A 23,213-nucleotide genomic window follows, 5' to 3' on the forward strand; every position below is an offset into this window, starting at 1 on the left:
TCTCTAACAGCAGCATCTGGTTCCCCAAAAGTAGAAAGCATGTGCAATTCTTTCTTTTACTTAGAAGGTAAGCTCGGAGAATCAGTGACTGGAATTAAATTTGTATTTCCTCAGAGTTTCCACTTTGCCAAATTTAGGATGCTATCTGTAAAAGTTTTAAACTCATATATCTACTTAAAAATAAATAACTACAAATTAATAATTTTAATAAAAGTGAAGGGTTTTGGTCTGTGTTTAGCCTTCTTGTAGGTCAATTTTTTTAAGCTAGATTCCCTATCTCCAGCTCTAAACAGATACCATATGGCTGTTTCCTTGCTAACTTATTTATTTTTCAAAAAATGTTAACTGCAATTTTGGCAGTTCTTCATTAAACATTATTCATAAAACATAAACAAACAGCTCCAGCAATCATCCATGAATAGACTTCAGAAGTTTGTTTAAAAAAAAAAAAAAGGAAATTTCTCCTCTTTCCAACAGAAAACAATCCCTCCCCTTCCTTTCGTGAGCCACTCTAAACCATGAGGGAAGAGTCAAACTGCTGAATAATCATGTTTTCCTTGGAGAAAATGAAAAGGGGTCCCTATTTCTAAGAAGCTGCTTCTGGGGATGTCCAGTCTCTGGAGTCATGCCAGGGAAAGGGACAGATGTCAGGGTCAGAAAAGGGACAGTGGCCAGCACCACTCCCACAGGTGTGATCTTTGGGTAAATGGCCAAGGCATTATTCCTGTGGGGTTTTTTCCTCTCCAAAAGCAAAATCCAGCTTGGAAAATAACAACTGGGAAGGCAAATAAAACTGGAAAAAGTTCTGCAGAGGTCACAACCCTGTAGACATCTTCTGAGATCACCGATTCATGAACCTGTTTGGCCCAATAGGAAGGGAAAGTGACAATAATATGCTAAATATCTGACTCCACGGATAACCTCTTGCTACCTGGTACAACTGGGAAGTCAGAATATGTGGCCCTAGATGGGACTTTGAGATTACTTACTAAAAATGAAAAAATAAAGCAAAGAATTTCTGGGCAGGATGCCTTTTGAATTCAGGTTTTTAATACCACTCACTACTTCAAATGATAGATAAAATATTTTTAGGAAGGAAGAAAGTCGTGTTTACGAACAAGAGAAATGAGACATACAAACACCTAAGGCTGACAAGAAGGCTAAAGCCACAGTTCTATGATTCAGACATTACCAGGGGCTGGAGAGGGAACATGGCCAAAGGCACATCAGTCTGGGTAGGACAGAGTCTCGACCAACTCCACCGTTTGTAGGAAGAAACTGAAAAAGACCTGTGACCACTGCCTAGGGCCATGCTGAGATAAGGCCATGCTGAGGGCAACAGGGGAACACAGAGAGCTGCCTTATCAGGAAAGGTAGGACCCTGAACTCCCAACTAAAATCAGTTATAGGGGCTGAGGATATGGCTCAAGTAGGAGCGTGCTCGCCTGGCATGCGTGAGGCACTGGATTCAATCCTCAGCACCACATAAAAATAAAATATTGTGTCCACCTAATGCTAAAAATAAATATTTTTTAAAAATAAATAAAATCAGTTATAAATGAGGAGCCTAGAAAGGAGATGATCAAAACCAACACACAGAGAGAGGTAAGGGCACAGACAGGGACAAAGACTTCCACTTAAGACAAGCTTCTAAACTTAAAGTGTAAAGCTCATGAAGAAAAAAAACTCAAGATCAGAAAATAAATTTACTCCTGACAAAATGAAAACAAGGCACACTGAGAACAACCTTAACATAAATGGGTTAAAAATCCAAAGGGATGGGAAAGGAAAGCAAACAAACAAAAAAGTATTCTTTTGGAAATAAAATCAGGAAAAGGTAGACTGGAAAACAAAAATCTGTTAAAATCCTGAAAATGAGAAATACAGATCAACAGATGGGAGAAACTCAACATCAGCCATAGTCAAAATAGAAAATGAATACCTGAAACCCACTCAGAGTACAGAAAGAGATAAAAAACATTAAGTGACATAACAGATGAAGCAACACCTAATAGGATTCCCAGAAATGAAGCTACAAAAATGGAGGGAAATCAGTATTAGAACAAATGCCAAAAACTTTCCAGAACTGAAAAATCTTAAAACTTGACAGCTCCCAATGATCACCAGGTAGACAGGGGGGAAAGAAGTGCCCTCTTAAGACAACTGCAATGAAAGAAAACCTCGAAAGCTACCATCATGAAAAAGAGTTAGAAGGTGATGATGATCAGACTGGCAACAGACTGCCCCCACAGTGACCTCAGAATCCCATGCCCAGGAAGAGTGAGGATAAAACAGGAATATTTCCTGAGGTTTAACAGGAGGTGTTGTAGCTCATGGTGGATCACTTGCCTAGCTCTCACCAGGGCCTGGATTCCATCCTTAGCCCTGGGCAAGGAAAGGAAAAAAAAAAAAAAGACAAGGTTTACCCTCTATACCTTCTATAGAGTGTTAGTTACTAAAGGAGATCCCCTTTGATAACAATAATTTAACACTCCCACACACACACACACAAAAAAAAAAGCAATAAACTAAAACAGAGCTAAAGGCTTCAGAAGTAATTAATGGCTGAGTCAAAAAGAACTGTACTATGTTGATTCTCAATTTAGAATTCTTTCCTCTAAACCAACTCTGCCTCTCAATCTTTCAATTTTATGTTTTGGCATTTTAGGTTCCAGTTAGTTATAAAACTACACTTTTATACCTCCTAAATATTAGCAAATTATTTTTTACAACATTCACATTCGTCTTACTTCCTTGGAATATGATTAAAATGAGGAAGAATTCTCCAAACAAAGGCACCAAAATATACATTGGAGAAAAAAACAGCCTATTCAACAAATGGTGCTGGGAAAACTGGAAATCCATATGTAGCAAAATGAAATTAAACCTCTCTCACCCTGCATGAAAATCAAATCAAAGTGGATCGAAGACTTTGGCACTAGCACAGAGACCGCACCTAAAAGAAGCAAAAGTAGGCTCAAATCTTCATTGTGTTGGCTTAGGACCTGACCTCCTTAACAAGACTTCTAAAGAACAAGAAGTTAAAATCAAGAATTAATAGGTGGGGGGCTAGAGTTCTAGCTCAGTGATACAGCACTTGCCTAGCATGTGTAAGGCACTGAGTTCAATCCTCAGCATCACACAAAAATAAATAAAAGCACTGTGTCCATAAACAAGTTTGAATAAAATAAATTTAAAAAAAAAGAATCAGTAAATGGGATGGGTTCAAACTAAAAAGCTTCTTATCAGCAAAGGAAACAATAATGTGAAGAGAGCGCCTACAGAATGGGAGAAAATCTTTACCACATGCTCCTCAGTGACGCAGATAGAGCACTAACTCCAGGATATATAAAGAACTCAAAAAACTTAATACCAAATAAATAAATAATCCAATCAATAAATGAGCTAAGGAACTGAACATACACTTCACAGAAGAAGAAATATAACTGATCAACAAATATATGAAACAATGTTCAACATCTCTAGCAAATTAGAGAAACGCAAATTAAAACTACACTGAGATTTCATCTCACTCCAGTCAGAATGGCAATTATCAAGAATACAAGCAATAGTAAGTGTTAGCGAGGATGTGGGGGGAAAAGGTACACTCATACTTCGGTGGTGGGACTGAAAATTGGTGCAACCACTCTGGAAAGCAGTATGGCAATTCCTTAGAAAACTTGGAATGGAACCACCATTTGATCCAGCTATCCCACTCCTTGATTTGTACCCAAAGGATTTAAAATCAACAAACTACAGTGACGCAGGCACATCAATGTTTACAATAGCTCAATTCATAACAGCTAAACTATGGAACTGACCTAAATGCCCTTCAACAGATGAATGGATAAAGAAAATATACATATGCACAATGGAATATTACTCAGCCTTAATGAAGAATAAAATTATGGCACTTGTCAGTAAACGGAGAATATCATGCTAAGTGAAATAAGTCAAACCCAAAAAACCAAAGGTAGAATATTTTCTCTGATAAACAGATGCTGATCCATAATGGGGGGTGAGGGAGGGGTGATAAGGAAGAATGAAAGAACTTTGGATTGTGCAGAGGGGAAGGGAGGATGTGTGGGATGGGAAGGACAGTGGAATGAGATGGAAATTATTACCCTTTATACATGTATGATTACACTACCCATGTGACTGCACCATGTACAGCCAGATTGAGAAGTTGTGCTCCATTTGTGTGCAATGTGTCAAAAATGCATTCTACTGTCATGTATAACTAATTAGAACAAATTAAAAAATGAAAAATTTAAAAATGAAGAAGAATTCCAATTTAAATTTGTTAGTCATTTCATTAACTATGTACTTGGTTGGTCAAGTTACCTGGAACCTTTGTAATATATTCCATTTCCTCCATATTTAACACAAAAACAATTTTTCCTCCTTATTTTGAAACATGAAGTTTCGATAAATAATTGACAACCACCTTTGATTTGCACCTCAATGAAGAGAATTTATACATTTTTAAAGCTGAATTATTTTAATGACATTATTTCATAATATTGATATGCATTTATAAAACTGAGACATTGCACATAGCAACTATGTATATAGTGTCAATAAAAACAAAAAATACATGGCTGTCTCTTTAACTCAGAAACACACATCAAAACACCAAAATAACAACATATAAAAATCTACCTGGTACTCTTAAGTGGGTAAAAAAACAGATCTTAACTCTGAATGATATAACAGTGATTCATATACAAATATCAGTTGCTTTGCACAACCTGTCGCGTAAACACATTCCTCAAAAAGTCTTACTGAACCTCCATATCTGTATCCCCAAGCAATTACCTGTGTATTTTAGGCTCTATAAATTATTTGTAACCTGGACACAGGTTCTATGGTTTTTCATGTGATGGAACAGGCAATAAAAGGAATATTAATCTCAAATAGCACATAGCCAGACAAGCACCTGCCTAATAGGGATACTGTGTCAGTCAGAGTCATGACACAATGGTTTTTATGTAAGTACACATACAGATACCCTACTTCCCAGGTTCCCAGACCTTAGGGAAGTATAAATAAAATCATGAAAATCCCTCCGATGGCTGGTCAAACTGAATAAACACAAACACAGTCTCTTACATTGAAAGTAACTCCACCAGTATCAGATGTCACTGGGACAAGCTCAGTGTTATCCATGAAAGGTCACTTTGCTGGACATACTGAAAGACAGTCTGGTCAGAGTGAGTACAAATACCTCAAAAGAGTATGGGTTCATAACCCTGGGCAAGAGCTGACGCCACTCAGCTGAGTATTTTTAGACACAGGAGGACAGTTATGCAACAGGGCTATTTCAATGATGCTATGGGTCCTTCTGTGTAGAGACCAATAAAAGTATAATCTTTCAATTACTAGAGAAATTTTCAAAACTGAGGAGTTTGAATATTCTTGATGCAAAATAAATAAGGCACCTAAAATTTTTATGTGTATGATCAAAAAAATGTTTTAAGCTATAACACTAATCCACTGATTACAGAAAAAAACTTGTGAAAAGCCAGACAATCTGGCACAAGGATTAAAGGGCTTTTGGAGTTTTCTTGTAGGGACCTAGACTCTCCTCTCTCAATTGTAAGGGCAATATATCGCTGTTTTTAAACAGCAAAACACATGCTACTCATGAACTTCTAAATTTTTTTCTACAAACTGTATTTAAATACTACTCCAGTCAAATAAAGAGTGAATTTGGATGTACCCCTAACAGTGATGGCTACTCCTGACTGTCCTTCTCAGAACCATCCAACAATTCTAATCTCACCCAGAAACTGAGAGTCAGGACAACAGCACCCAAGGGAGGGATGAATGGATCTAGATTGCTGCAAGGTTCCTGCATTTCACCATGAAAATGCAATGTTCATTTCAAATATAACATGATACATTCAAGATGAAGGTTATAATCCTTAGAGCAGTCACTTAAAATAAAAAGCAAAGAAATAGAACTTAAAACCCATAGCAAGGTAAAAAAGATGTATGGAAAAGTGTTTTGGTTAACACAAACAAAGGTAAGAAGGGAGGATCAGAGGAACAACAACAAAAGGTGAGATGAACAGAAACAGAGCAAAAGGGCAGGCCTGAGCCCGAACGCACGAGCAAGTGCATTTATGCAATTCTGCTTACGGCATGAAAGTGCAGTAACAGCTCATTTCTGATGAGGATGATCATCTCAGATGATGGACATGGCTGTACCTTTTGCTGGTCCCTCTCCTGGGAGGGCTTTCGCTTGCTCGGGGCCTGTCTTGTTGCTCAGAGTCTACAGTATCATTCTGATAATCTGCCATCTCTCTCAATGATAAGTAAATATCTGAATGACAATTACCTGCCAAATACACATTCACAGATTCCTTCCCTCCCCTTTCACCCAGTCTTCTGGTTATCAACACCATTCGTTTGTAACAGAATCCAATTTTTCAGAAATACAACATTCCACTTGTTGCCACTGCATCCCAAAATGTTCTTTAAATTCAATTTCCACAGGCACTTCCCCATGCTGGCCTTCTCCGCTCCAGGTGGAGAACTCTTATTTCCCTCTGTGCTGCCAACTTCACACTCTGGCCTCTGGCCTGCACCTCCCTTGCACCTCCCTCTTGAACTTTCATTTATTAATCAGCTTTTTAAAAATATAGCTTAAATACAACAAAATGCTCATTAAGTATACCTTCCATTGAATTTTGGCACATTTGCACACCCATATAACTACCACTACAGTAAAATTCCATCACTCCATAAATTCTCACATACTTTTACCTCCTCTGTCTTCCCAGGCAATCAATGATCTGGTTTTCTGTCTTCCCACGGTTTCATAGAAATGGAATCATGTACTATAGATAGTCATATATATCTGGCTTCTTTTACTCAGTATAATGTTCTTAAGAGTCATCCATATTGTTGCATTATTAATCCGAATGTGAATTTTTAATAGATATCCCACCTGATCTTCATGTGACATTTCCCCAAATGAACTCCACCTTATTCCTATAAGTTGATGGCTGTGCACTTATAAACTGGGGAGTCATTTTGGTCTCCACCTTCTTTACCTGCTAATAACACCAAGCCTGCCAGCACTACCACTAATTTTACCTCCAATATATCTTTTTTTTTTCCAATTTTTTTAGTTGCCACCTTTACTTTATTCATTTATTTATATGCAGTGCTGAGAGTTGAACCCAGTGCCTCACACATGCTAGGCAAGCTTTCTACCAATGAATACAACCCCAGCCTTTATCTCCAACATCTTTTCAAATTTGCCTGTTTCAGTCTTATTGCCTGAACATGCCCCTCTGTGCTGAAATTCTTGTAAAAGCCTTTTACCCAAAGTCCCCCAGCTCCCTCCCAGTCCCTTCTCTTCAATTCAGAACCTACTCTACAAATAAACTGTGGTAAATGCAAGTAAAATTAATTCATCCCCTGCCTTTACAGCTTCAGGGGATGAGCTAACCCCTTACTTGGCATTCAAAGTCTACTCTTCCAGCTTCCTCCCCTGTACCAACAACTCTCCTCACAACTCCTAGTCATCCTCAAAACTCTACCTGCAATTCAATGGATCTGAACTATCCCCTGAAGAACTCCTTTCCTGCCTTATGAACTTCTTACACACACTTCTACCCAACTGCCTATTTCACTCTATGGCAATTAATTATCTGACAATGAACATCTTCAGGGTAATTAATTTATTCTTAATTCATGTTTGTCAACAAGTCACCTCAACAAGTTTTTCATTTTAAGCAACAAAATAAGAGAAAAAACTGACACTCTGTTAAGCATATCTGTTCCAAATATCCCAAATCTATTAGAAGGGAAGTACTGAATTTGTTCACAATGATGCCAGTTAACAAGTAAAGTAACATAATGGAAAGTGTCAGCTTACTAGTACAACAGGATGTGCCCACACAGCCTCTCTTGCTCAGTGGTGACATCACCCATTTGAACAATTGCCAAATGCCTTGGAGATGAACTAAAAGAAGTCAAAACACATTAAAAACTACTCACATTTCACCTTCTATCCTCACTTTTTTTTTTTTTCTGTTAACCAACAAGTATTAAATGTTTCTCCAAGAAGTGCAAATACAGGAAAAAGTAAAACCATAATCCTCTAGTACAATTCTCTAAGTTTGGTGATCAATGTTGCAAAGGAACTTTTTTTTTTTTTAATCTTTTATTAGAGACAGGGTCTCACTGATTTGCTTAGAGTCTCGCTAACTTGCTGAGCCTGGCTTTGAACTTGTGATCCTTTTGCCTCAGCCTTCCAAGTCACTGGGATTAAAGGCATGTGCCACTGTGCCTGGCTGCAAAGGCACTCTTTGAGAAGTGGTGCTGGCTGAGCACCTGAAGGGCCTTCAGGTGAGGATGTCAGAGACACTGGAGACTACAGTCAACTTCCCCAGAACCAGTGCTGCTAAGAGAAGACACTGCTCACGTGTAGCAAGTGCCCACATAAAACAGAACCACTTTAGGAAACCTCTATGTATTTCCACTTGCACAAATACAGTCAAAGGCTTTACTTAGAAGACTTTCACTGTTAGAGAATGTTTCAATGTCCCAAAACAAAGAGATTTTAGTGCCTGCAGGAACTGTAAGAATTATCTATTTGCAGGAATCTGAAATTTGAAGACAGAAGATACACATACTACTGTATTTGAAGATGTTAACAAATGAGTAATGCACTATTTTAAGACTTGTTGTATCTCTCTCAACAAATAGCACTCAATAAAGACACAACTGAACTAATTAAAGAAGCTGTAAACTTGTAGCTGCAAACTGAAAAGGTATTTTCAGATACTGTAGAAAAGAGAACACATCGAGAATTTTAATAGGCACATGTTCTCAATTTACAGAATACTAAAGTATACATATATGTAAAAAATGTTTATTGTTCTATGGCTTCAAAATCTCAAGAAATTACATATAGCTACAGGATCTAGAATCAAAACTGTAAAGCAATCACATCTGCAATAATTTGAGAGAATTAAAGTAGGACATAAGCATCTTTTTAAACTAAATTATAAAACCCTAATGGGAAATAAAAACAAAGGAGAAATAAGAAGATTCCACCTATAATATTAAATATAGCATTTTCCCAATTAATATTCAGGCTTGACATATGATCAAAAATGTGGTGGGAAGAGCCTCCCAGAAGCAAAGATGGGAAACAGCAGCACAAACTACTGAAGCCAGGAGGTACAGGAAATGAACGGGGCCAGCCACACTGCACGGCAGTAGCAATCCCAAGCAGGACTGCTAGCTGGTTCATCCTTTTTTGGGACCTGAAATTTTTTTTCATCAACTGGAAACTGCTCTCTGCAGCCTGGACTATTAAGAATAAGACAATTTATCAGAAAAATTAAATAGACACAAACACTAAAGGATATTTGCAAGGAAAAACTTATTTGCCTTTTCTTTATAATTTAAATCATAATAAAATTTTTAAATAAATAGGTCTATATATTTGTTCTAACTTTAAAATAAAGCTAAGTATAGCTGGGTATGGTGGTGCATGCCTCAGGAGGCTGAGGTAGGAGGATCACTAGTTCAAACCAGCCTCAGAAATTCAGTGAGGCCCTAAGCAACTCAGCAAGACCCTGTTTCTAAATAAAATACAAAGGGCTAGGGATGTGGCTCAGTGGTTAAGAGCCCCTGAGTTCAATCCCTAGTACCAATCAATCGATCAATTAATTAAAGCTAAGTGTGATTATCAGTGATATGGAAGATCTGTGTTAAAGCAGAAGAGTTCTTCTTTAATATTAAAAACACAAAATTTTAATGAATAGGGAGGACATGATAAATACAACATATAAAAATTCCCTATCCTCCTGAAAATATAGATGACAGATTTAAATTACTTTAAAATTTCAAACTAACAACTGAAAAAATCAAAACTAAAACAATGATATATGACTTTATACCCTTTAATTAACAACAACAAAGACTCCACAAGATCCAGAACTTCTAGACTGAAGATGTCTATAGAAAACCTGGTGTGCATTTTACCAATCTTTCCAAAGGAAATATGGAAACATACGACAAAAAATTTAAATCATTTTAAGTTGTTAATCTTATGAATCCCACTTATAAGACTGAATGTTTAAACAAATAATGGCCAAGTGAATACAAAAGTAGATCTTTAATCATACATTACAAATGACAAATTCATCAGCTTTATCAATACAAACAATTCCTGAATTATACAGGTCGCTAAGTTTGTAAAGTCTACAAATATAAAACACATATATAAAAGGAAGCATATCAACCTAGAGTCTTCCCCAGGAAATGACACCAGTGTTTCTTCATATCTTAAGAACTCTCACTTGCAACTGTATAGCAATACTGTTTTAAAATTTAATAGAAGGCCTTTATCTTACGTTTGGCTGGCTGCAAACCTGTTGCTGAGCCCCTTTCTTTAGAAGCCAGCACCCTCACTCAGTCTGGCTCCACAGAGAGCGGACAAGCTGGACAGCAACAGTGAAAAACAATCATCTGAGTTGGAAAGACGGAGCAGCAGTCTGGAACAGAAGACAGCTCTGCACTAAGAGAATGGACTTCATCAAGCACCCATGGCCTACCTTACTTGTGGCTTTTCTTTAAATGCCTAGCTAAGTCTGAGCATGTGTGGCTCAGCACTACACAACTCTGCATCATCTGCACATGAACATACAAATGCACAGGGACCAAGCACAGTTCGCCCTGTCTGAGCTCTTTAAAAGCACATACAGATGCCACCTCTTCCTGGGCTGGGCCCACGAGTGTCTACTCACCTAGTGGAGCTGCTCCTGCCACTGCCTCCCCATTCATCCTGGGGTACCACAGGTGGCACGGGCACCAAGATGTCCAAGCAAGTGGTCTGTCAGAAGCCAGGAAGACAGTCACGCGGGAGCTGGTACACAGCCTCAGGACTACAGCTGAATGCAAGGCTAAAAGGTTGGCTTTCACAAGTACAGTCAACAAAAAGATCTGCACTAAAGCCATTACTGCACCCCTGCAGGACACATGTACTGTGGGTCTTGAGCTTCCCATGCTTACAATCAAGGGGGTCCATCTCTTACTTGGAGAATTTTCATCCTTGGGCCTTCTTATCACGTGCCCCTCTCTCCATGCGCACTTTCCAGTGTGGATATATATATAGGTCACCGCTATAGGCCCTTCATATTGACCAAAAGGTTTAAGGAGAGCTTTGGGAAACAGGAATGTTTGAAAGCATGACTCTACAGACAGATGAAGATGAACACAGTATTGAAATGCCATTTGCCTTATACAGCTAAAGCCATGGAAGGCCACAGGGTGAGTTTACCATTATTCCTGTACCAGTTGGAGCTGAGTGAGTCAAAAAAACAGGAATTTAGAAAACTCTTCAGTAAATATCTAGCAGATCTTAATAATCTCTTTGTGGTTTCTCTGATTTCTGCCACTAGGATCAAAGGTTGTTACAGTTCCTATGATGAATCCTGGGAGGCGATTTATAGATCCATTGAACATCTAGATAAAATAGGTATGAGTATTATAGAACAATCAGATCGTGTATCTTTTAGCCATTACTTGAAGAAACACCATAATACTATATGTGGAAGGCATCCCATTGGGTTGTTATTAAATGCTACCACAGAGCTCCAGAAGAATGAAATGAATATGAGCTTTTCCTTTTTGAATTATGCCCAGTCAAGCCAGTGTAGTTATGCCTTGAGTTATGTAGCTGGAGCACTCACAGTCCACTGAAGCTGAGTCCTCGGGGATGCCATCTGTACATACTCACACTCTGCCTAAGGTCCCAGCCTATCTTCTTACCAAAATATTGATTCTGGTTGGAGGGGATTCTGAAACCTCAAACGAATAGAACTTTCTTCTCTTCTTTTCTAGTAGGTATAGTCCTTAATTTCAGTTCATTAAAAATATTTATATTGGGCTGGGGTTGTGGCTCAGAGGTAGAGTGCTTGCCTAGCATGCTCGATCCTCAGGACCACATAAAATAAAAAATAAAGATATTGTGTCCATCTATAACTAAAAAATAAATACTAAAAAAATACTTTATAGTTTTGGGCAGTGGAAGGAAGGCTGGTATCAAAAATATTTTGATTATAAAAGGTGACAATATAAGGCCTAGTTGTGACAGAGAGTTTTTTGAAAGTAACTTGTAAAGCATTTACCATATCCCAAATTTATACCCTTTGCAGACTTGTGCATATATATTCTGCTTTCAGAATATTATTGCAAATTGTACACAAACAAAAAAGAGTGAAAGCTTTTTACTAAAGAAATTGCATTTATAAATGATCTGTATCAGAATATAACAAACCTCTAGTTATAGACAATTACTACATTGGCCAAAAATATATTTTAAAATGTTCAACATCGTTAGCAATTAGGGAAATGCAAATCAAAACTGCTGTGAGTTAGAATCTCACTCCAATTAGAATGGCAGCCACCAAGAATACAAACAATAATAAATGCTGAAGACGATGTGGCGAAAAGGAAAACTTTTATACTGTTGGTGGGACTGTATATGAGTAAAACCACTATAGGAATGAATATGGAGGTTCCTCAAAAGACTAGGCAAGAAACCACCATACGACCCAGCTATACCACTCCTCAGTATTTATCCTAAAGGATCAAAGTCAGCATACTACAGTGACACATGCATGCATACCTAATTTAGCAGGACAATTCACAATAAACAAACTATGGAACCAGCCTAGATGTCCACCAATAGATCAACAAGTAAAGAAAATGTAGCACATATACACAATGGAGTTTTATTCAGCCATAAAGAAAAATGAAATTATGTCATTTGCAGGAAAATAGTTAGAACTTGAGATTGTGATGTTAAACAAAATAAACCAAACTCAGAAACTCAAGGGTCCAATATTTTCTCTCATTTGTGTAAGCTAGAAAGGAAAAAGAAAAGAAAGGTCAGGATGGAGGGGGTCTCATGAAAATCAAAGGGCAATCAGTAGAGGAAAAGTACCAGGGAGAGGTCAGAGGAGAGAGAAGGGGAAACACTAAAAAATTAAAGTCTAATATTTTTATATTGTGTACATGTATGAATATATAATAACAAATCCCATCATTATATATAGCTATAGTGCATCATTTTTTTAAAAAAGGTAAAAAGAAAAAAAGCTGGAGAAGTGAAAATATGGTGTTAGGTAAAGTCACTCTGAACAAGTCACCTTAAGGAAGGTAAAAATCTAAGTGTCAGGAAGGCAGAACCAGTCAGGGCATACAGTCAACATCATGGCCCTCAGCCCAAAGGCAGGGGCAAGCTTGGTTTGCTTCAGGAGGACTCGCCTCAGAGATAAGGGACAGAGAATGAAGTCAGAGGCACAGTGATCCAGAGAGGTCTTGTGGCCATAATTAGGAGTTAAGAGACCAGTGGAGAGGGCTAAGAAAGTCAGAGGGCTTCTGAGGGGATGTCTGGATGCCTCAAAAACATTACTGTGGTCATTATGTAGGATGAAGGAAAGTCAGAAGAGAAGCCAGTGGGCAAGGTCAGTGCACTAACCCAAATGAAGTGGTAAGTGGACCAGGGCTAGGTGCAGAATGGGCAGGTGAAGGGACTAGGAATATGTATATATATTTCATATTTATAATTTTACATACATATGCCTATGGGTCATGGCAACTTTTAAATGAGAAAGGTTTTATTTATATGAAACATGTAAACTTCTATTTTTCAACTAATTATAATGCAATGAAGTAAAAAACTATGCTTAAGATAGAAATCCAGAGGATACCTGGGAATACTTTAATACCCTTAGGATCATATCACTAGTATCAACTGCAGTTCAGGAAAATAAGTATTCCCAATTCATTGAAAGCCATATAAATGGTATTTTATTGAAATGGCTTATTTTAGGAAAAAGTGCAACAAAAAGGTACTTACCAAAAAAAAAAAAAAAAGCCCTGACATTTCTACAATCTAGATTTCAGAAGAAACTACTTTTATCTTGCACATCTGATGCAGTGGTGATCAGATTTTGCATCTAATTTTTGAAAAAACAATATGCACACACATTATAAAAATTGAATGCTAACTTAGCAGATTCCTAAGTCATGAGGAAAGGGTGAACATAAGTTTTGGGGAAGGAAGAAAGGGAAAAAGGGGCTGAAGGCATTTTTCAGCTGAAGTTTAATGTCTAGATTAGTCATAAATCATTAAATACTCTGCCTAAATGGAACTTTACAGTTCAAAATACTGGAATTTTTAGTACTAAAATTAGCCAAGCATAGAACTATAGATCCTTTTTATACCTGATAAGCTAAACAAGAATGACAAATCACATAATTTTATTAGTATTTTCTCCATGTACCTCAGTTTACTGGCATTTTAATTTTAAAGCAAACTGTTTGTTCCAACAGATAAAAATAAAAACTTACAAGGCTGGTAAGCCTCCATCAGTCTTTTTCTCACTGTCTTATTAGTCAGTTCAGGCTGCTGTAACAAAGTACCACAGACTGAAGAGTTTATAAACAACAAACAAGTCTCTTTCAGTTTTGGAGAGGAACCTCTTTGGGGTTGCAGCTGGCCACCTTCTTGTTTCCTCACATGGTACAGAAAGGATGAAGGAGCTCTCTGGGGCCACTAATCCCATTCATGAAGACTCTACCCTTATGACCCAATTACCTCTTGAAGGCCCCAAGTTCTATCATTACTGAGGTTAGGATTTCCATATATAAATTTGGGGGGCACACAAACACTCAGGCCATAACATTTACAGCCCTTTTCCCAGAATTAATGTGAGTTGTGTTTGGCTCGGTAGGAAACACAAAAAAGGAAATAGCATACCAACAAGTTAAATGGACAACGTTCAGGGAATCTAAATCATATTATCATCTTGGACCCAGCTTTAATCTTCACTGCATATATATTGTATTAGTAATCTAGAGATAGTAATCTAAAGTATACAGGAGCATGTATGCAAGTGATACCCAAATATAATGCCAGTTTACATAAGAGACTTGGGCATCTGTAGATTTGGTATCCAAGGGGTCCTGGATCCAATCTCCTATTCTGTAAACATTGAGGGACAACTGTATATGTACATCAAACCATTGTGCTGATGACATCAGATAATTTTGAAGAAGTTTCCTCAAATTTAAGTGTTAACCCCAACACATAATAAAAGCAACAAGTACACACACATATGTCTCTATGTGTATATAAATATATGCATATGTCTATATACACACAATATATGTATATATCTATGTATTTATTTTTAATCCCATTTTCCACTATAGAAGCCTAGCAGTTATAATTTACGAAACTTCTTCTTGGGTCTTGGAATTAAACACTTTCCTAGACATTCATGTAAGAAATAAATTATCCTATTAAATCCTCACAACAACCCTATGTAATTTTGTAAACCTGCTGAATAGTGGACCTTTTACGGAACCATGGTGAAGAGCATACAGCTAGTGGGTGACAGAACACAGAGTGAATTCAAGATCTCACTCCAAATCCTATGGTCTTTATGCCACGGTGCCTTTTACTCACCCTTTCAAAAGGTCAGAAAACATATATATTAGAGTTTGGATATGAAGTGTCCCCCAAAGATTCTTGTGTTAAAGGCTTAGTTCCCAATGTCGCAATGTTCAGAGGTGGGGACCTGTGGAAGTGCTTGGATCATGAGAACTCAATGACCTCATTAGTGGATTAATCCATTAGTAAACTCATAATCTGATGACATTATGAGATGTGATAGAAAATGCAGGGGGTGGGGACTCAATGGAGGAAGTGTGTCACTGGAGCATGCACTGGAAACCGCCCCCCCAACCTTTCTTGGCTAACATGAGGTGAGCAATTTTGCTCTGCCACACCCTTCCACCATGATATTCTGCCTCAGTGCAGACCCATTGCAATGGAGCCAGCAGAACATGGACTGAATCTTCTCAAACTGTGAGTCAAAACAAATCTTGCCTTTTTAATTGTTTATGTCAGGTATTTTGTCACTGTTAAAAAAACCTGACCAATACAATGGGCAACTGAGCATGCAGTCTTGTGTTTCCATTTTAAGGTATTAAATATAAAATCTAAGACACATTATATAATTAGTTGTGTTATTATTCTAGAAACCTTTCATGCTTAAGCTACCAAGTTGGCTATATAATTAAAGCCTTGAATGGATCAGCAATGTGGGAATATTTTATCATCCTCAAACAACCCTGGCTTATATATAAAACACTAATATTCAGGATTCATATCTAAATGTGTACAAATGAACAAGAAAAGTGAAGATGTGACTCATATTGATCAATACTACAAGTTTTTATAAACTAATCTTTTATTTAAAAGTGCAAAAGATTCTCAGGCATGCTTTTAAAATGGAGCCTTAAAATTCATTGACTCTTTAGTCTCATTTCATCTGTGCCACCTTTCGGGACAGCTCAGCAGTCCCTCAAAGTCTCTAATTCACATAAGTGACAAATCAGAGAAGCAAAATGTACACATGTTCCTAAAAAAATAATAGACGACAACAAGTATACACTCAGCAAACAAGACGTGGTGAATGACCACAGGATCTCAAAGAGCTGCACTGGAGGAAGAATGCCAGGGAACTGTGCCCAACTCCCTGCATGTCCACATACAGAATGGGGCACTAGGGAGAATGTAGGACACTCACTCAAGGAAACTCAGGGTAAATCTTAATACAACTAAAGTAACAGGTGCAGTTATGAGCTTCCCTATAAGTTGTCTACAGTACTGTTCTAGGTTTATTTATTTTGGTGTCTAATAAATTATAAAACAATTCTGATAAATATCTTACCCCAAAATGCATTTTCTCTAGTCGGCAAGTTGCCAAGGAGACTGACTGTACATGCCACCAAAGAAAATTCCAGATCCTGATTATGCCCTACTGTCCATACAGTGACTTCAATTCACCTCTCAGGAGCAGACCCACATCAACTAAGCTCACCTGGATTCCATCCTGTGCCTGAGCATGGGGAATCCCACCCATCCAGGATGCTTCCCACCTGCATAAGAGTACTGCCATCAGGATTCCCATGAGGAAAAGTGAGGCTATACCTACCGGAAAGAGGAAAGATCTATTCTACTCAAGGCCTACAGGGAAAGCCATGCTACTTAGGCTGTTCTGTGATCATTCCCTTCCCCAAGGACCCTCCTACATCTGACTCCCAAGCTCACCTGGTCCCTCTCCAGGACTGGCTCTGCCCCAGAGCAGTGATTTGGGTCTGCAGCTCAAGGTCATCTTCCAGCTCGTGAGCCTCACTATTCCCCACCAAAGGTGCAGCTCAGTATAACTGGCTCAACGCCTTGACCGTTAAACCAGCTACTGTTATGTGGAAACGTACGTCACTGAATTCTCCAGAGGACCAGGGGTGAAATGGTCACTGTCCAATCTTGGAGCAGTACTTCAGTAGCATAGACTGACTCACAAGGAGCCAACTGGAGCTACGACGTGCACTTAACAAACTCACTGCATGAGAATGTTCAACCTAAGATTACTTGTGATGCTATGTTCACCACATTCTGGTGCCTATGAATCTACAGTTTTAAGTGTCAGATTTTTATTATTCTGTTCGTTACACTCCAAAGCATGACTTGTATGAAAGTGCTCCCTACAGGTGCTCCCAAGGCAGCCTGTGTCTTCTTTACCATAGTGACCACTCTGTTGTTAGTGCTAGCTGAATTCTGTCTTCCTCCACCAGGCTGCAGATTGTAGGAGGGAAGAGGCTATAAGGTATATTATTCCATCCATCCCCTGATCCCAATGCAGAGACTTGATCTCCCCTCTGGAAACCACCATTCCCTTCTCTCAGTCTACCTGCCGGAAGAGGGACAACTCAGGACATCTACCCTGCTCCAGGATGCACATGGATCAGGCCTAGCCAACTGGAGCACTGGCTCCCTGGAAACCGGTCCAGGTTAGGGTAAGTAATGATCAACCCCACATGGTAAGAGTCAAGCCCAAGACTTTTACTAAGAAAGAGCAGCCTCAGGGTTAGTCTCTCTCTCAATCTCTCTGAGTGAGAAATAGGAGCCATGTTGAAAGAGCCTGTCTGAGAGTAAAGCCAACAGAAGCAGAGATGGAGAAACACCAGGTCCTGATGGCTCGAACTCGATATCGTCTGGGTGTTTTCAGTTCCATGAGCCAATACGTTCCTTTTATTAGTTGCTTATACCAACTGGAGTAGCTTTTCTGTGCTTGCAACCAGATATATCACAATTAATAAAATCTGTGTTTATCGTTCATCCCTGTAACCACACCACTTGCCAAGGAGGTAACACACAGAAGCTGAATATTTTCTTCAAATGAATCGAAAGAAAACTTAGGTCAAAATATTTTACATACTGATTTTTCGTAAAAAAAAAAAAAAAGTAATAGTAAAAAAAAATCACCACAGCTCTTTACTAGGAAAAAAATGTGAAAAGTTAACCTTCCAAGTACAAATCTGTTCCAGAAAAGCCTTCCATTTCCTGTAGTTAGTTATCATAAACCCAAGCAACTTAAATGAATTTCAGAGTAAATGAAAATCCTGGTATTTCATACCAGATTAAGTTATATCTGTGGTGCCCACTGACTGTCATGTGGCAACAGAAATTGTTCTGCACTTTTGATCACTATAAAGAGACAAGGGCTACCTCAAGAAACATATGACTCTGAGAATTTAAGAATTTTAATGGCATCTTTTTTCTTTTTTTCTTTCTTATTTATTTATTTATTTTTGCATTGCGATTCTTAATACACCATTATACCATAATTTATCATATCTCTGTTTGTATATAAGGTATGTTGACACCAAATTCACATCTTCATACATGTATTTTGTATAATGATGAGGGTCTCCTTTCATCATCCATGCTATTCCCCTTCTCCTTCCCTTTCCCTCCCACCCCTATTCCCTATCTAGAGGTAATCTTCCTCCCTTGCTCTCCCTCCCAACCCCAATTTGAGTCACGCCCCTTTATATCAGAGAAGACATTCGGCATTTGTTTTTTTGGGATTGGCTAACTTCACTTAGCATAATCTTCTCTAATGCCGTCCACTTCCCTGCAAATGCCATGATCTTATTCTTTTTTATTGCTAAGTAATATTCCATTGTGTATAAATGCCACATTTTTTTTTTTAAATCCATGAATCCACTGAAGGCCATCTAGCTATTGTGAATTGTGCTGCAATAAACATTGATGTGGCTGTGTCCCTGTAATATGCTGTTTTTAGGTCCTTTGGGTATAGTCCAAGAAGAGGAATAGCTGGGTCAAATGGTGGTTCCATTCCCGGTTTTCAAAGGAATCTCCATATTGCTTTCCAAAGTGGCTGCACCAATTTGCAGTCCCACCAGCAGTGTATGAGTGTACCTTTTTTCCGCATCCTCGCCAACACTTGTTGTTTGTCTTCATAATAGCTGCCACTCTTACTGGAGTGAGATGGTATCTTAGAGTAGTTTTAATTTGCATTTCTCTGATTGCTAGAGATGATGAGCATTTTTTTGTATATTTGTTGACTGATTGTATATCCTCTTCTGAGAATGTCTGTTCAGGCCCTTGGCCCATTTATTGATTGGATTATTTGGGGGTTTTTGGTGCTTATCTTGTTGAGCTCTTTATATACCCTAGAGATTAGAGCTCTATCTGATGTGTGAGGGGTAAAAAAACTTGTTCCCAGGATGTAGGCTCCCTATTCACCTTACATATTATTTCTTTTGCTGAGAAAAAACTTTTTAGTTTGAATCCATCCCATTTGTTGATTCTTGGTTTGAATTCTTGTGCTATAGGCGTCTTATTAAGGAAGTTGGGGCCTAGTCCCACGTGATGGAGATTAGGGCCTACTTTTTATTCTATTAGACGCAGAGTCTCTGGTTTAATCCCTAGATCCTTGATCCATTTTGCGTTAACTTTTGTGCATGGTGAGAGACAGGGATTCAATTTCACTTTGTTGCGTATGGATTTCCAGTTTTCCCAGCACCATTTGTTGAAGATGCAATCCTTTCTCCAGTGCATGCTTTTGGCACCTTTGTCTAATATAAGGTAGTTGTAATTTTATGGGTTAGTCTCTGTGTCCTCTATTCTGTACTATTGGTCTACCAGCCTGTTTTGGTGCCAGTACTATGCTGTTTTTGTTACTATTGCTCTGTAGTATAGTTTAAGGACTGGTATAGTGATACCACCTGTTTCACTCTTCCTGCTTAGAATTGCTTTAACTATTCTGGGGCTCTTATTTTTCTAGATGAATTTCATGATTGTTTTTTCTATTTCTATGAGGAATGCCATTGGGATTTTGATCAGAATTGCATTGAACCTGTGTAGTGCTTTTGGTAGTATGGTCATTTAATAATATTATTCTACCTATCCATGAGCAAGGTAGATCTTTCCATCTTCTAAGGTCTTCTTCTATTTCTCTCTTTAGGATTCTATAGTTTTCATTTCACGTCTTTTTTTAGGTTGATTCCCAAGTTTTTTTTTTTGTTGTTGTTGTTTTTGAGGATATTGTGAATGGGGTAGTTTTCCTCATTTCCTTTTCAGAGGATTTGTCACTGATATACAGAAATGCTTTTGATTTATGGGTGTTGATTTTATATCCTGCCACTTTGATGAATTCATTTACTAGTTCTAGAAGTTTCTTGGTAGAGTTTTTTTGGTCTTCTAGGTATAGAATCATATCATCAGCAAATAGTGCTAGTTTAAATTCTTCTTTTCCTATAGTTATTCCTTTAATTACTTTCGCCTAATTGTTCTGGCCAGTGTTACAAGAACTATGTTGAATAGAAGTGGTGATAGAGGGCATCCCTGTCTTGTTCCAGATTTTAGAGGGAATGCCTTCAGTTTTTCTCCATTTAGAATGATGCTGGCCTGAGGCTTAGTGTAGACAGCTTTTACAACGTTGAGGTAAGTTCCTGTTATCCCTAGTTTTTCTAGTGTTTTGAACATAAAGGGGTGCTATATTTTGTCAAATGCTTTTTCTGCATCTATCGAGATAATCATATGGTTCTTATCTTTAAGTCTATTGATGTGATGAATTACACTTATTGATTTCTGTATGTTGAACCAACCTTGCATCCTGGGGATGAATCCCACTTGATCATGGTGCACGATCTTTTTGATATGTTTTTGTATCCGATTTGCCAGAATTTTATTGAGGATTTTTGCATCTATATTCATTAAAGATATTGGTCTGAAATTTTTTTCTGAGGTGTCTTTGTCTGGTTTTGTAATCAGGGTGATACTGGCCTCGTAGAATGAATTTGGAAGCACTCACTCTTTTTCTATTTCCTGAAGATTGTAGAGTATTAGAATTAGTTCTTCTTTAAAGGTCTTGTAAAACTTGGCTGTATATCCATCCGGTCCTGGGCTTTTCTTGGTTGGTAATCTTTTGATGGCTTCTTCTATGACTCAAGGAAATTATTGATGCCTTCACTATCTTCTATTTTATTAGAGTATAAGGTTTCAAAATAATTTCTACTTATCTTCTGTATTTCTGTAATGTCTGTTGTAATATTGTCTTTTTCATCCCGTATGCTAGTAATTTGGGTTCTCTCTCTTCCTTCTCTTCGTTAGCATGGCTAAAGGTCTGTCAATCTTATTTATTTTTTCAAAGAACCAACTTTTAGTTGACAAAAATTTTTTCAATTGTTTCTTTTGTTTCGATTTCATTGATTTCAGCTCTGATTTTAATTATTTCTTTCCTTCTACTGCATTTGCTGCTGATTTGTTCTTTTTCTAGGGCTTTGAAATGTAGTGTGAGGACATTTATTTGTTGGCTTTTTCATCTTTTAAGGAATGAACTCCAGCAATGAATTTTTTCCTCTTAGTACTGCTTTCATAGTGTCCCAGAGATTTCGATATGTTGTGTCTGTGTTTTCATTTATCTCTGAGAATTTTTTAATTTCCTCCTTGATGTCTTCTGTAACCCATTGTTCATTCAGTAGCATATTGTTCATTCTCCATGTGATGTAGGAATTTTTCTTCCTTATTTTATCATTGATTTCCAATTTCATTCCATTATGATCAGATAAAATACATGGTAGTATCTCTACTCCTTTGTATTTGCTAAGAGTTGCCCTGTGACATAATATATGGTCTATTTTTGAGAAGGATTAAATGGCTCCTTTTTTCTACACACAAAAAATAAGACAGCTTCAAAACCCTTCCAGCCTGTAAGCCTCACTACTCCCCAAGGAGCTGGAACAAAACACAAGTCTCCTCCTACTGGTCTGGTCCCCTGTCCATCGCCAAGTCGCTGCTCCTATAGAGCTTATAGTCAAATAGAAATGACAAAGTGTCAAATACTCTCATTACCAATCAATCGGTCTGATGAATTCTTAAAATTAAGAATATTCAAAAAGAAATTTGTATACAGACGTGAACATTTGATTTTTTTAAAAAGACTCAAAAGAGCAGTTTAGGAACTATATACTAAAAGTAGGAAATAAAAGTAACTAGGAGAAAGACCACCTCATTTTAATTTTTTTTAAATTTTATTTATTTATTAGCATGTGATGCTGAGGATTGAACCCAGTGCCTCACATGTGCCAGGTGAGCGTTCTGCCACTGAGCCATGACCCCAGCGCAAGACCACTTCATTTTTAAGATTAAGAAAACTAAAGGTCAAAAAGTAGCTGATTGAAGGCCACTGACCTACTGACTCTGGGAGTCTCCTCCTACTGGTCTGGTCCCCTGTCCATCAATGCACACTAGCTCAGACATGATTCCTGTCTTCATTTTGCATTGTCTATCATTTCAAAAAGCAAGTGAATCCCTCAATATTATTTTCAACTTTTCAGCTTCAGAAAAGAACCTGCTTTCTTCCAGCCTCTGGATAGGGTGAGCTCATTTACAAAGGAGGGCCTCTCACACAAATCTTCAACAGCAGAAAGGTATTTGAGGAACTAGTTCTCATCCCTGCACCCATGTCACACACAGATGTCTTCACTATCTCCTCAATTTGAGTCAGGAAGAAAAGTCTAAATTTTATAGCCTGTAACATCATTTCAATAACTTCAGCCCTGCAATCAAATGGACAGAATTCTAAAACACTAATGAAACTTGGACTCAGAGCAAAACAATGAAATCAGGAAGAAATCATCTTAAACAAAATGATCCACTTAATAGACAAGAATCTCCAAAGGGGGATTAGTACTAGGGACTAACTCAAAATAGATCAAGAAATCAAAGGGTTAAAAAAAAGGATTTATAGTCCCAATTTTAACTATAATTCTAACTTTACCAGAATGGTAGTCTC

The 23,213-nt window shown here is 37.8% G+C and overlaps 1 protein-coding gene and 1 pseudogene across 3 annotated transcripts in view; one reads left to right on the plus strand and one right to left on the minus strand.

The window, feature by feature from the left end:
* Tulp4 (TUB like protein 4) overlaps positions 1-23,213 on the minus strand; it is a 231,900-nt gene that overhangs the window by 125,636 nt on the left and 83,051 nt on the right. The window lies entirely within an intron of this gene.
* On the plus strand, positions 11,003-11,730 carry LOC114096096 (protein MEMO1-like; annotated as a pseudogene).

Source organism: Marmota flaviventris, chromosome 6 (genome assembly GCF_047511675.1).
Source record: "Marmota flaviventris isolate mMarFla1 chromosome 6, mMarFla1.hap1, whole genome shotgun sequence".
Lineage (NCBI taxonomy): Eukaryota > Metazoa > Chordata > Mammalia > Rodentia > Sciuridae > Marmota > Marmota flaviventris.